Source organism: Chrysochloris asiatica, unplaced genomic scaffold, assembly GCF_000296735.1.
Source record: "Chrysochloris asiatica unplaced genomic scaffold, ChrAsi1.0 scaffold00088, whole genome shotgun sequence".
Lineage (NCBI taxonomy): Eukaryota > Metazoa > Chordata > Mammalia > Afrosoricida > Chrysochloridae > Chrysochloris > Chrysochloris asiatica.
In genome coordinates this window covers 10,094,865-10,106,737 of record NW_006408606.1, presented here as the reverse complement: position 1 = coordinate 10,106,737, position 11,873 = coordinate 10,094,865, and positions in this window count along the sequence as shown.

The window sequence follows — 11,873 nt, the reverse complement described above, 5'->3', positions numbered from 1 at the left end:
GATGGACTTAAGCATGGCAAGAGTAGTGAGGTTGACCCAGGATCGGGCAGTGTTTCATTCTGCTGTACATAAGATTGCTATGAGTCAGTACCGATTCAATGGCACCTAACAACAACAACAACATCCGGTTACTCTAGAGCTATTGGATAAAAAGGCTATTCTTTCCCTCATTGATCTTGGCATTCTTGTTGAAAGTCAACTGGTCATATATATTTCCATTTATTTCTGGATTCTAAATTCTATTACACTGGATTATATGTCTATCTTTTCTCAACACAATAGGGGTCCTGTGTTCAGAATATGGAGCCTTAGAATGGTGCTGTTGGATAAGCACTGTACTGCTAACTGCAAGGCTGGGGCTTCAAACCGACCAGCCACTCCATGGAAACCCTATACAGAGTCCCTATGTATTGGTATGGACTCGACAGCACCTAACAACAACCACAGGATGCATCATAATTTCATTTCTCCTTGTAGTTGAATAATATTCATTTGTATGTTAATGCCCCATTTTATTCATTCATCTGCTGATGGACACTTGGATTGTTTCCACCATTTGTCCATTGTGGATAATGCTACAATGAACATTGCTGTACAAGTATTTGTTTGATTCCATGCTTTCATGCCTTTTGTATATGTATGTACATAGCAGTAAATTTCTTAGTCATATGGTAATTCTATGTTTAACTTGTTAAAGATCAATCAAGAGTTGTGTTATAATTCTCTGCTCTGTTGTGGAACAAAACCTGTTCCTCTCCCACTCAGCAGTGCAGGTTGAATTGACCAAAGCAATGGTTATAGAGAAGCCTAGTCCCCTGCTGTTCTGGCGGGCATTTGTGAGACAGTACTATCCACTGCTGAACCAGGACCCAGACACGCTGCATAGATTTAATGGTTAGAACTCTTCTTATGTCCATGGAGGATTGGATTCAAATGGAAAACCAGTAGATGCAGTCTATGGACAAAAAGAAATCCATAGGAAAGTGATGTTACAAAACTTTACCAACTGCCACACTAAGATTCGCCATGTTGATGCTCACACACGATGGTGTGGTGGTCCGGGTGATGGGGTTGCTCTCTAATAACAACTAAGCCTTGTGGAGATTTATACAGACATTTGTCCTTGCTCCTGAGGGCTCTGTTACAAATAAGTCCTATGTTCATAATGATATTTTCAGACACCAAGATGAAGTCTTCGGTGGCTTTGTCACTGAGCCTTAGGAGGAATCTGAGGAAGAAGTAGAGAGGCCTGAAGAAAGACAGCAGACTCCACAGGTGGTACCTGATGATGCTATAACTCTCTGTGATCAGACTGTCAGCAATGATTTAGAAGACCATTTAGAGGAACTTGTTGTAGAACAAGAGTCTGATCCTGAACAAGACCAGAGCAAGACCCTGTATCTGAAATCCAAGAGAAGTCTGAGTCAGTATTAGAAGAAAGTGCTCCTAAGGACACTAAGCAGAGTTCTTCCCCATCACCTGCAGGCAGACATAGCTCAGACAGCACAGGAAGACTTGAGGCTTATTATGTTCAGAGGTGAAGTCTGTCTGAATGTGGAAGAAGACTCAAGCCACCAGGGAAGAGGACCGTGGAGATAACCACCTGCAGGGACCTGGAGGCCCTCAAGGTGGACTGGGTGGTGGAATGAGAGGCCCTCCTCATGGAGGCATGGTGTAGAAACCAGGATTTGGAGTGGGAAGAGGCCTTGCTTCAAGGCAGTGAATCCCTCTTCACTGGTCTTCACAAAGCAGTACAAACCCTAGTTCCTGCAGAAGGGTGAATTTCTACAACCAGCTTTTGGTATCTTGGAGTATGAGCCTAATCTGTTATAAACTGCTTACATTTGTACACTTTTATTCCTTTTTGTGTTAATGGTGTGTGTGTCCCACCTTCCTTTTCTCTCCTGATCTTTTAGTCCTTCACTTCCAATTTTGTGGAATGATATCTTAGGAAAAACGAACTTTTAAAGATGAAGAAGAAAAAAAAAAGACTGAAAATCCTTGCTTATACAAACTGGATTTTTTTTTTTTTTAACAGCCATTTTCCCAAAAGAATGTGTCTTGCTTATTACTGACATTTGGTATGTTTCATTCATTAGAATATTTCTTACTTATTTTCTACATGTTTCAAAATCCTGTAAGAAATACAGGATTGGTTAAAACATTTTGAGAGCAAGAAAAACTGAAATTGTTTCTTCTTTTGAGAATCATCTTCTGATGTGGAGAAATTGCCTTTGGAAAACGTGACAATTTTGATTCTCACTGGTGTGGTTAAAAATGGAATTAAAAAGTGTCAGAGGACTGTTCTTTTGCTATCACCCAACAATGTCAAATTCTACGTTTTTTACCATTGACACTTAAATTGTGAGTTAAGTTTTAAATGTCTATAATACAACTGATACAATTTTCTCTTGAACTGTTAACATTTTTTGAAGTAGAGTTTTTCTGTGTTTAATCTGTATTTGTAAAAAACAAAACAAAAACACAAAAAAATCCCCCAAATCTGAATAACAACAACAGAAAAGAAAACAGCAAAACTGCCAACAACGAATGATGGTTTCAATTTCTCAACATTCTCAACAACACTTTTTACTTTCCATATTTCTAGTGAGCGCAATATAAGTTTGAACCACAGGTAGGCAGTTCAAACTCATCACCCTCCCCTAGGACACCCAATTCAGAGTTGCTGTGAGTCAGAACTGACTTGACAGCACTTAACAACAACAACAAGTGAACCCTAGTGTGTCGCTGTAAGAAATTCCGGACTGGTAACTGAATGGTCAGCAGTTCACTGACCCACAACCACTCTCAGAAGCCCTACAAAAGGTCACTATGCATCAGAACTGACTTGGTGGCACACAACAACAATAACAATCTTTCTAATAATAGTCATTCTGGTGGTGGTGGTGTGCCATGGAGTTGGTTCTGACTCGTAGCGACCCTGTATAGGGTTGAGGCTGTAACTCTTTAGGGGAGAAGAAAGCCTCATCTTTCTCCCATGGAATGGCTGGTTGTTTTGAACTGCTGACCTTGTAGTTATTAGCACAACTCATAACCACTATACTACCAGAGCTCCCAAAATGGTTTTTAATTGTTGTTTTGTTTTGTATTTATCTAAGGTGTCCTAGTGTGGTGCTGTAGGATAAGAACTGGAATGCAAGTTTGATATGAACCACAAGGTTGGTGGTTCAAACTCACCAGCTGTTCCTCAGAAACCCTATACAAGGTCACTATGAATCAGAACTGATTCAACCACATTTAACAACAACTAATGACTAATAATGTTGAATATCTTTTAATATGATTATCATTCATTTGTTTATCTTCTTTGGTGAAGTATTTACTCAAGTTCTTGCCAAATTTTGATTGGGTTATTTGTCTTTCTAGTGCTGAATTTTGAGAGTTTTGATATATATTCTGCATGTTGTCAGACATATGATTCCTAAATATTTTCTCCCATTCTATAGTTTGTCTTTTCACTTCATGGGTAAAGTTCTTACATATACAGAATTTTAAGTTTTTCTATTTTGTCTTTTGTTGTTTGTGTTTTTATGCTTTGGATATCATATATAAATATGTATTATCAAAAACCAAGTCCTGGAGTATTATTCCTATGCTTTTTTCTAAGTGATTTATGGTTTTATTTCTTACATTTAGGCAATTGATCCTTTTGAGTCAATTTTCATATATAGTATGAGGTTTGGGTCCAACTTTATTCTTTGCCTGTGGAAATCCAGTTGTCCCAGCACCATTTATAAAAGAGATTGTGCTTTGCCCATTGATGAAGAAATTTTTCATGCACTCAAGACACAAGCCTTTTTTTTTTTTTTAATGTTTTATTGTGAATTATATGATAGTTTACATGGGAGAACTTTAGTTTTACATTCATTCCATCTTATATCATCTCACTGCCATGGTTCCAATCCCCTCCATGCATCATCAACCAACCAAAGGGTATATCCCAGAAATCCAGCCTCTACACTTCCCCCTCTTCCCCCCAGTTTTCAGCCCACAGTCCCTTTCCCTCTCTGGGTCCAAGGTCCCCAGTCGCTTCATCACTCTATGTCATCATCTCTGTCTCTATCTCAGGCATCTCTGTTTCTCTGGGTAGGGTCCCTCTCTTGGCTCTTCTCCATTGATGGTCCCAGAAGCCTCCACTCTTATCCTGGAGAATTAATCACTCCCTTCCTTGCTACAAAACTTCCACCTTTGCATTTCCAACCCTCATAATCCGTCCTGATAAGCGTTATTCACTACGGTATCACGAGTTACCCATCTGTATCTTCTTTCATCAGCTCCGCCCAAACAGACCAAATCGTACCTACTGGAGATTCTGCCTTCTGCCATGCTCCCTAGCACCAGGTTCCCTCTTGAAAGCTTGTAAGCCAGTCACTTCTTGCCTTTGTAGTCCCCCCCTCCCCATTTGAGTATCCAATGTCTAAGCTGCCCTTCTCCATAGACACAAGCCTTTTGTATGATTTGTAATTTTCAAATATTTCCTCCCAGTTTGCAATCTGTCCTTTCATTCTTTTAACAGGACTTTTTATAGAGCATTTTTCATTTTGAAGTGGGATAATTAATCAATTTTTCCTTTTATGGCTCACTCTTTTGGTGTCAGAGTCCTGGTGTGGCGCTGCGGGTTAATGGGCTGGACTACAAGGTCATTTTGAACTGTGAGGTCAGTGGTTCAAGCTCACCAGTCACTCCTCAAAAACCCTATACAGGGTCACTTTTGGTGTCAAGTCTTGTCTATTCATTGTTGCTGTTAAGTGCTGTCCAGTCGGCTCCAACTCACAGCAACCCTATATAGGGTTTCCAAGGCTGTACATCTTTGCTTCATCTTACTCCTGCTGAGTGGTTCATGGGCTTGAACCACCAACTTTGTGGTTTACAGCCAGTGCTTATTGTACAGAGCCAGTAAGCTTCTCTATCTATGCATAGGTCCTAAATATTATCTCTGATGTTATTTTCTAGAAATTTTACTTTTAACAGTTTAAGTCCATGATCTATTATGAATTAATTATTTTGTAAAGTATGAGGTTTAAATCAAGATCTATTTATTTATACTGTTGGATGTTCAATTCCTTGTTGGCTTTTTAAATTGATCTTATATCTACGAACTTGCTGAACAGTTACAACAGCTTATTTTTAGTGCTGGTAGTTTTCTATGTGTTGTTATAATCTGCAAATAATAAGTTTCATTGCTGTCAATATTTATATATATTACTGATTTTTCTTTTCTTGTTGCATTCGACAGGACGACTCGCTATATATCAAGTTGCAAAAATGAAAGCAGACTGTTTTGTTTTATCCCTGATTCTAAAGATACAGCATCTGATGTTTCCCCATTAAGTACAATATTTATTGTTTGGTTTATTTAATGATTTATGTATTTAATAAAGTTTTATTTTCCAAGATATACATTTGTTTGGACTTGTTTATGCATCTTTGCCAGCAACTAGAGTATCTCCACCCTTTATGTTTCTGGTGCAAATTACTTAAACTCTGTGTTTCAAAACCAGCTTAGTAAGTCTTTTATCAAGTAGTTCCTGAAGGTTTTCCTGGCCACTGAACCATGAATCATCAGTCTCTCAGAAAAAAGTTTACCATTGGAAACTTCCTTACAGAGTTTGTTATATGTGCCTTTGCCAATTAAGACCAAGTTGTTTAGTTTGTTTCAAACTTTGTCCTTGACCACTTCTTTTTGGCCTTGCCCCCCGATTTTTTACTGGATTTTTGCCTTTCTTGTCTGTTTTTTTTTTTTTACTGTTGTCCTTTGGCGGCATGGCAAAGCTCACAGAACAGCTTGCTAAGATCTATATAGGACAAGAAAGATGTGCTGCAGAGTTTTGATACATAATCTTTACCATATTAAGAAATTTTTCTTCTAATCATATTAAAAATTATCATAAATATTAAACTATATCTAGGCATTTTATGTATCACTGAGATAATTATGTTATTTTATACTATTTTCCATAGTATTTTATTGTGGGAATTATACTGATAGATGTTCTGATGTGAAACCCTCTAGATAGCTGAAGAAAGCCTTCATGATCATGAACTATGAATCCCACAATTGGATTCAGTTAGCTAGTATTTTAAGATTTTTTTTTAATTTAAGATTTTTTATTATATTTTCTGAGTGAAGTATCTATAGTTTTCTTCGATTGCCTTATCTGGCTTTGGAATTATGATTCACTAGTCTCATAAAATAAGGTGAGCAATTCAAATCCTTTCTTACTTTTTTAGAATAACTCAAGAAAGAAGGAATTATCCTTCCTTAAAAACATCTGTGCCTGGGTTATTTGACACTTATTGGTCAACTTAAGTTTATTTTTATTTTTCCTAAAATTTTGTGACACTGCTGTGGACTCAGACTGGTATTCAGTTCATTTGAACCAATAAAGAGCCAAGTCTTCCTGGTCTCCATAGGGATTTCAGAGAGCGTAAGAAAAAGTTATCTCCATTTTCCCTGCCAAGATTCCTGAATCATCTCTTGAAACCTCCTAAAGGACAGGCCAGAAGTTCTGATTGGACCAGGTATGTACAAATAATTTCAGCTGTTTAAGAATATAGCTAATTAGCCATAAGCATGATATTTATTTTTATACCATTATTCTCCATGTTCCCACAATGAGGAATACTCAACATATTATTCTCCACATACAGTTGGTTTCCAAATCTCTTTCCTATGTTCCACAACTTTCTTGTCCTTGGCTGACATTTGGCTTCGTCTGGTTTACTTTTCATAGATTATTTATTTCTGGAATTCAGTACCTATTTTTTCTCGTTTCTAAACTACTTCCTACATATAATTAAAATGCAATGCATACATAACAAGCTATAAGAAGGTTCCACTTAAAGAAGGTATACAATTTAGATATGATTGCTTCAGATTCTTAGGTGTCTGTCCTGATACTAGGGAGGGATAGGGACTCTCCAGACTTCTCTGACTTACCTACAAAACAATTCATGAAGGTATGATTGTTGTTTTTTGTGTTTTATTTTGTTTTGGTTTTAACTTTTTACTGTGAATTGAGTGAAGGTTTACAGAGCATATCACCAGTTTCACATACAGAAAATCATATACTTTGCTTCATTACATGGCTGCAATCCCTTTCACTTACCAATAATCAACAGTATTTACCTCTATTCACTTTAACTCCCTGTGTCTCCTGCCACCCCCATCTTTCCTCTGCCAACCTCCCTTCAGTTGTATATTGCCTGCCCCATCACCCATGTCAACGTGTGTCTACCCACTAGAACATGAATAATTTCTTCCTTCCCCCATAACCATCATGGATTGTTCCTTTTATCAAGAACCCCCCGTTTTGTTGTTGTTTTGTTTTGTTTTTTCATTTTTCCTTGTTTGATGTACAAAACACACACACAGGAATGTACAATCATTCAAACAACCAAGGGGCAGCAATACATCACTTTTCTCTTCCCATAAGTCTATAATACTCAGCTGCTCAACCTCTCCATGCCATCACCTTGTCTCCATCTCTGGTGTTGCTGCTACACTGGTGAGGGTCCCATGTTTCACTCATTCTCTTCTCTCTTGATGGTCCTAGGGTCTTCTGTTCCTGGAATGAAAGGTTAACTACTCCCCCTTTTTGTTACACAACTTCTACCTTTACAGTTGTGACAATCACAATTAGGCATGATCACGATTACTCAACTATTGAATCAAATGAATCTTACCCCATCTCCTTTCACCAGGCCCACCTGGAGGAGATAAAAACTGTTCAGTGGAGATTCTAACATCCCTGTACACTCTGAAACTAAACTCCCTCTTGAAAACTTGTAAGCCTTTATAGATCCCCACCCCACCCTTAGGCTAATGCCTAAGTGGCCAGTCTCTATCTACCCTGTATACAGAGGGGATAGGATTGATACTTGATATGAAGACTTCTTCCCTCTATGTTGGTATTTTGAGTTACTACAGCCATAAGTACAGGTTAAGTTCATTAAATTGTAGCAATTTACACTTACTTCCTTTATCAAATTTCTTTATCTTCCTCTAGTCCAGTTCTGATCATCAGGCCATTGAAGCTAGGTCAAATGGGTACTATCTGCCATTTTGGGCGTTCTTAAGCACCTCCCCCCACTTTGTATCAGCTGGACACTTCACTCTCAGCTCTAGCCCTCCATAGCTATCTCCTTGTCTATGGGCTCAGGAGTTCCCAAGTCTCCCCAAATTTCAGATCAACCAGCCCCTTCTCTTTTCTCTCGCAACGGGAATCCATGGAACAAAGTCGAACTTAGCCCTTATCTTCATTGCTACTTTTCCACCACTTCCACTCACAAGAGACCAATGCGGTCACCAGTAAGCTTACATGCCTGCTCATGTATTTCGTTTGCTCAAAGTATTGAAACTTTGAGTTTCAGTCTTGGAGGGGGGTTTGTCCTGAATGGACCTGATTGCTTGCTCTTGTACTAGCCAAATAGACTGCCATTTTTGTTTTTTAACTTTCATGCTTGTCTTTCTTTCAAGAAGTGTCTTCTGTTCCTCTAGACGTTCCTGGCTGGTCTGCATGTCCTTCCAATGGGAATGTCCAACCTCAGAAGATTCTGGATGGGGCTCAGGATTCCACCTAAGGTTTTACACACTACAAAGTTTCCACAAGAAGCCTATTTCACTGGACAAGTTCTAGAACCCCTTTTAGGTATTCCAATCAGTTCTAGACTGAAGACGGGCTTACAAGCTTTCTGTAATCATGTTTCACAATATTCTTTTCTATTCCACTCATGAGTCTATTTTATAATTGTAAGCAAGGGATAAAGGGATGCTTTTGTTCAAAACAAATGAATTCTCTTACAAATCTTTTTTTTTTTTTTTAATTGTTGTTAAGTGCCACTGAGTCGCTTCCAACTTATAGTGACTTTGTATAGTGTTGACAAGGAGCAACTGTGGGTTTGAACTGACAACCTTATGGTTGTCAATACAGTGCTTATCCTACAGTGCCACACTAGAAGTTCTTTTTTTCTGATAGGAAATTCAATACTATAGCTATTTGTCTGCCCACATAGTGACTTGTTTTCACCTCACTATTTATAATTTGAAAACAGCATCATATTTCTACCTGGGAGTCTCATAGAACAAAAAGCACTTGTTGTGCAAAGTGAAATTCTGGATATACAAATTTATTTAATCTGTTTTAAAGTAAAGGAAATATCGTGTAAATATTGTTGTTCTTCTGAAGTGCTATAAAGTCAATTCTGACTCATAGCGACTCTGTACAGGGTTTTCAATGAAAGATTGGTGGATCTGAACTGCCTACCTTGTGGTTAGCAGTACAGTGTCTATCCTATTGTTCCATACAAAGACCCCAATTTAAACAATACTGTTAAATTAGCACCTAATACATGAATTTCAGTGGGCTAAGTATTGTCAAATTATAACTGGACTGCTACTATGTGAAAAACATTCTCCTGACTGCCACACCCATTGGGTTATTCATAAAATAAAACAATGCTTAATAAGACAGAAGACATCTGCAGTTGAACAGAAAAGGACACAAAAGAGTTCTTGCAATCTTTTTTTTTTTTTGCCTACTTTTTTGACATCTCCAATAAAGTTTCTCTGAATAAACACTACGAAAGAAACTGACTGATTGAGAATGGATAACCCCTGTACCAGTTGCCTTACAATGACACTGGCTCATAGACTACCCCATGTGTGTTAGAGTAGAACTGCATTCCACAGAGGTTTCAATGGCTGGGTTTTTTTTGTTGTTTTTGTGTGTGTGTGTGTGTGTTTTTTTGTTAAATAGATCTCCAGGCTTTTCTTTCAATGTTACTCTGGTTGAACTTGAACCTGCAATCTTTCCATAAGCACAGGTCATTTGCACCATCCAGGGACTCCTTAGGAGAGCCAATATTTGCTATTTATTTATTTATTTATTTATTTATTTATTTATTTATTTATTTTACCTATTCTCAGTTCCAGTGTGGTGTTGCAGGATAATGTGCTGGACCGAAAGGTCAGTTTGAACTACAAGGTCAGTGGTTCAAATCCACCAGCTGTTCCTTGAAAACACTGTACAGGTTCACCATGGGTTGGAACCAACTTGACAGCACTTAACAACAACAACAACATTCTCAATCAACAGTGCTAGTATGGCACTGTGGGTTAATGTGCTGGATGGCAAGGTCAGTTTGAACTGCAGGGTCTGCAGTTGAAGCCCACCAGGTGCTCCTAGGAAACGTTACACAGGGTCGCTATGAATCAGAACCGACTCAATAACAATTAACAACCACAATACTTTCAATCAAAGAGTCCTGATATGGTATTGTAGGATAAACACTGGACTGCTAACCACAAGATCAGAGGTGCAAACCCAGCAGCTACTCCTCAGAAACGTAAACAGTGCTGCTATGAGTTGGAACCAACTCAATGACACTGAGAAACAACAGCATTTTCAATCAATAAAATGTCTTATAAAATATTCAACCTTGATGATGATTAATTGTTCAAATTTTTATTATATCCTTACTATAGGAAAGCAGGGTCCTGGTATAGCACTGTGGGTTAATGCACTGGACTGCAAAGTTGGTTTGAACTGCAAGGTCAGTGAGTGAAGCTCATCAGCCACTCTTTGGTAACCCTATACAGGGTCATATGGGTCAGAACCAACTCAGTGGCACTTAACAACAACAGCAACATAGGAAAGCACTGTGCTAGGGGCTAGGAATTCAAAGATGAACAAGTAGTTGTCCCTGCCTCCAAGGAGTTTACAGGCTACTAAAGGAGACAGCTCTGCTAGCGTAGTGGTTATGAATCAGCCTCAAGGTTGACAGTTCAAAATTACCAGCCGTTCCATGAGAGAAAGATGAGGCTTTCTGCTCCCATAAAGATTTACAGTCTCGGATTCCTTGTGCAGCATCACTATGAATCAGAACCGACTCCACGGTACTTAACAACAACAACATAGGAAACAGACTACTTTTAATAGTACAATACATATCTAAAAATGAGTTGAGTAGCAAAGCTTCTGAATTTTGTTTTTCCTTATGATTAAAAATATGAAATCCAGATAATCAGAACTGGGGAGCTATGCTTCTTAACAACTTGACAATGTACAGGGAGTTTGTTTCCTATCACTGAGTGCAAGAAACAAGAGTGTAGACCATGTGCAATTTGCTAATAAGAACTCCAAATCCTAGTTCTATTTCTCACACAGATAATTATTACTGTCTACCTGTTCTGGTGGGAGTCCTGGTATGGCACTGTAGGATAAGCACTGGACTGCTAGTTGGCAGTTCAAATTCACTAGCCACTGCTCAGAAACTCTATACAGGGTCATTATCAATGGGAACCAACTTGATGGCATTTAACAACAATAATAACAGTAATCTGTCCTAGGGTGGAACTATAGGATAAGCACTAGACTGCTAACTGCAAGGTCAGTGGTTAAACGCCCTAGTTGCTCTTTAGAAACCCTATACAGGGTCTCAATGAGTAGGAATCTCAACTCTATGGCAGGCTCTTAACAACAACCTGTTCTATGGAGGTTTGCTTCCTGGGCTTCCTAAGGACTGGGTAGGAAAATAGAAAACATGCAAGAAAATATACTCTGAAAACATAGTATCAAAATCACAGAGGGGATGGCGGCTAACGTGGTGGTGTAGTGAAGGTCACCGTCAGCAATAACTCAGAATTCCAGGCAAAAAAGTGGCAGGACAGAGATCCAAAACTCGGACCCACAGAGATAGGAATAGTTTAAAGATTTGAAGGCTTATAGCCTGTGGAATTTTGAGCTAAAGTAAAAAATCGTGTACTTTTGAATCTGCCGGCCGGACTCAGAGGCCTGAGCCAACATCCTGGGCGAGACCAAGCGGTGGGATGAAATAGGGGCCGCAGAAAC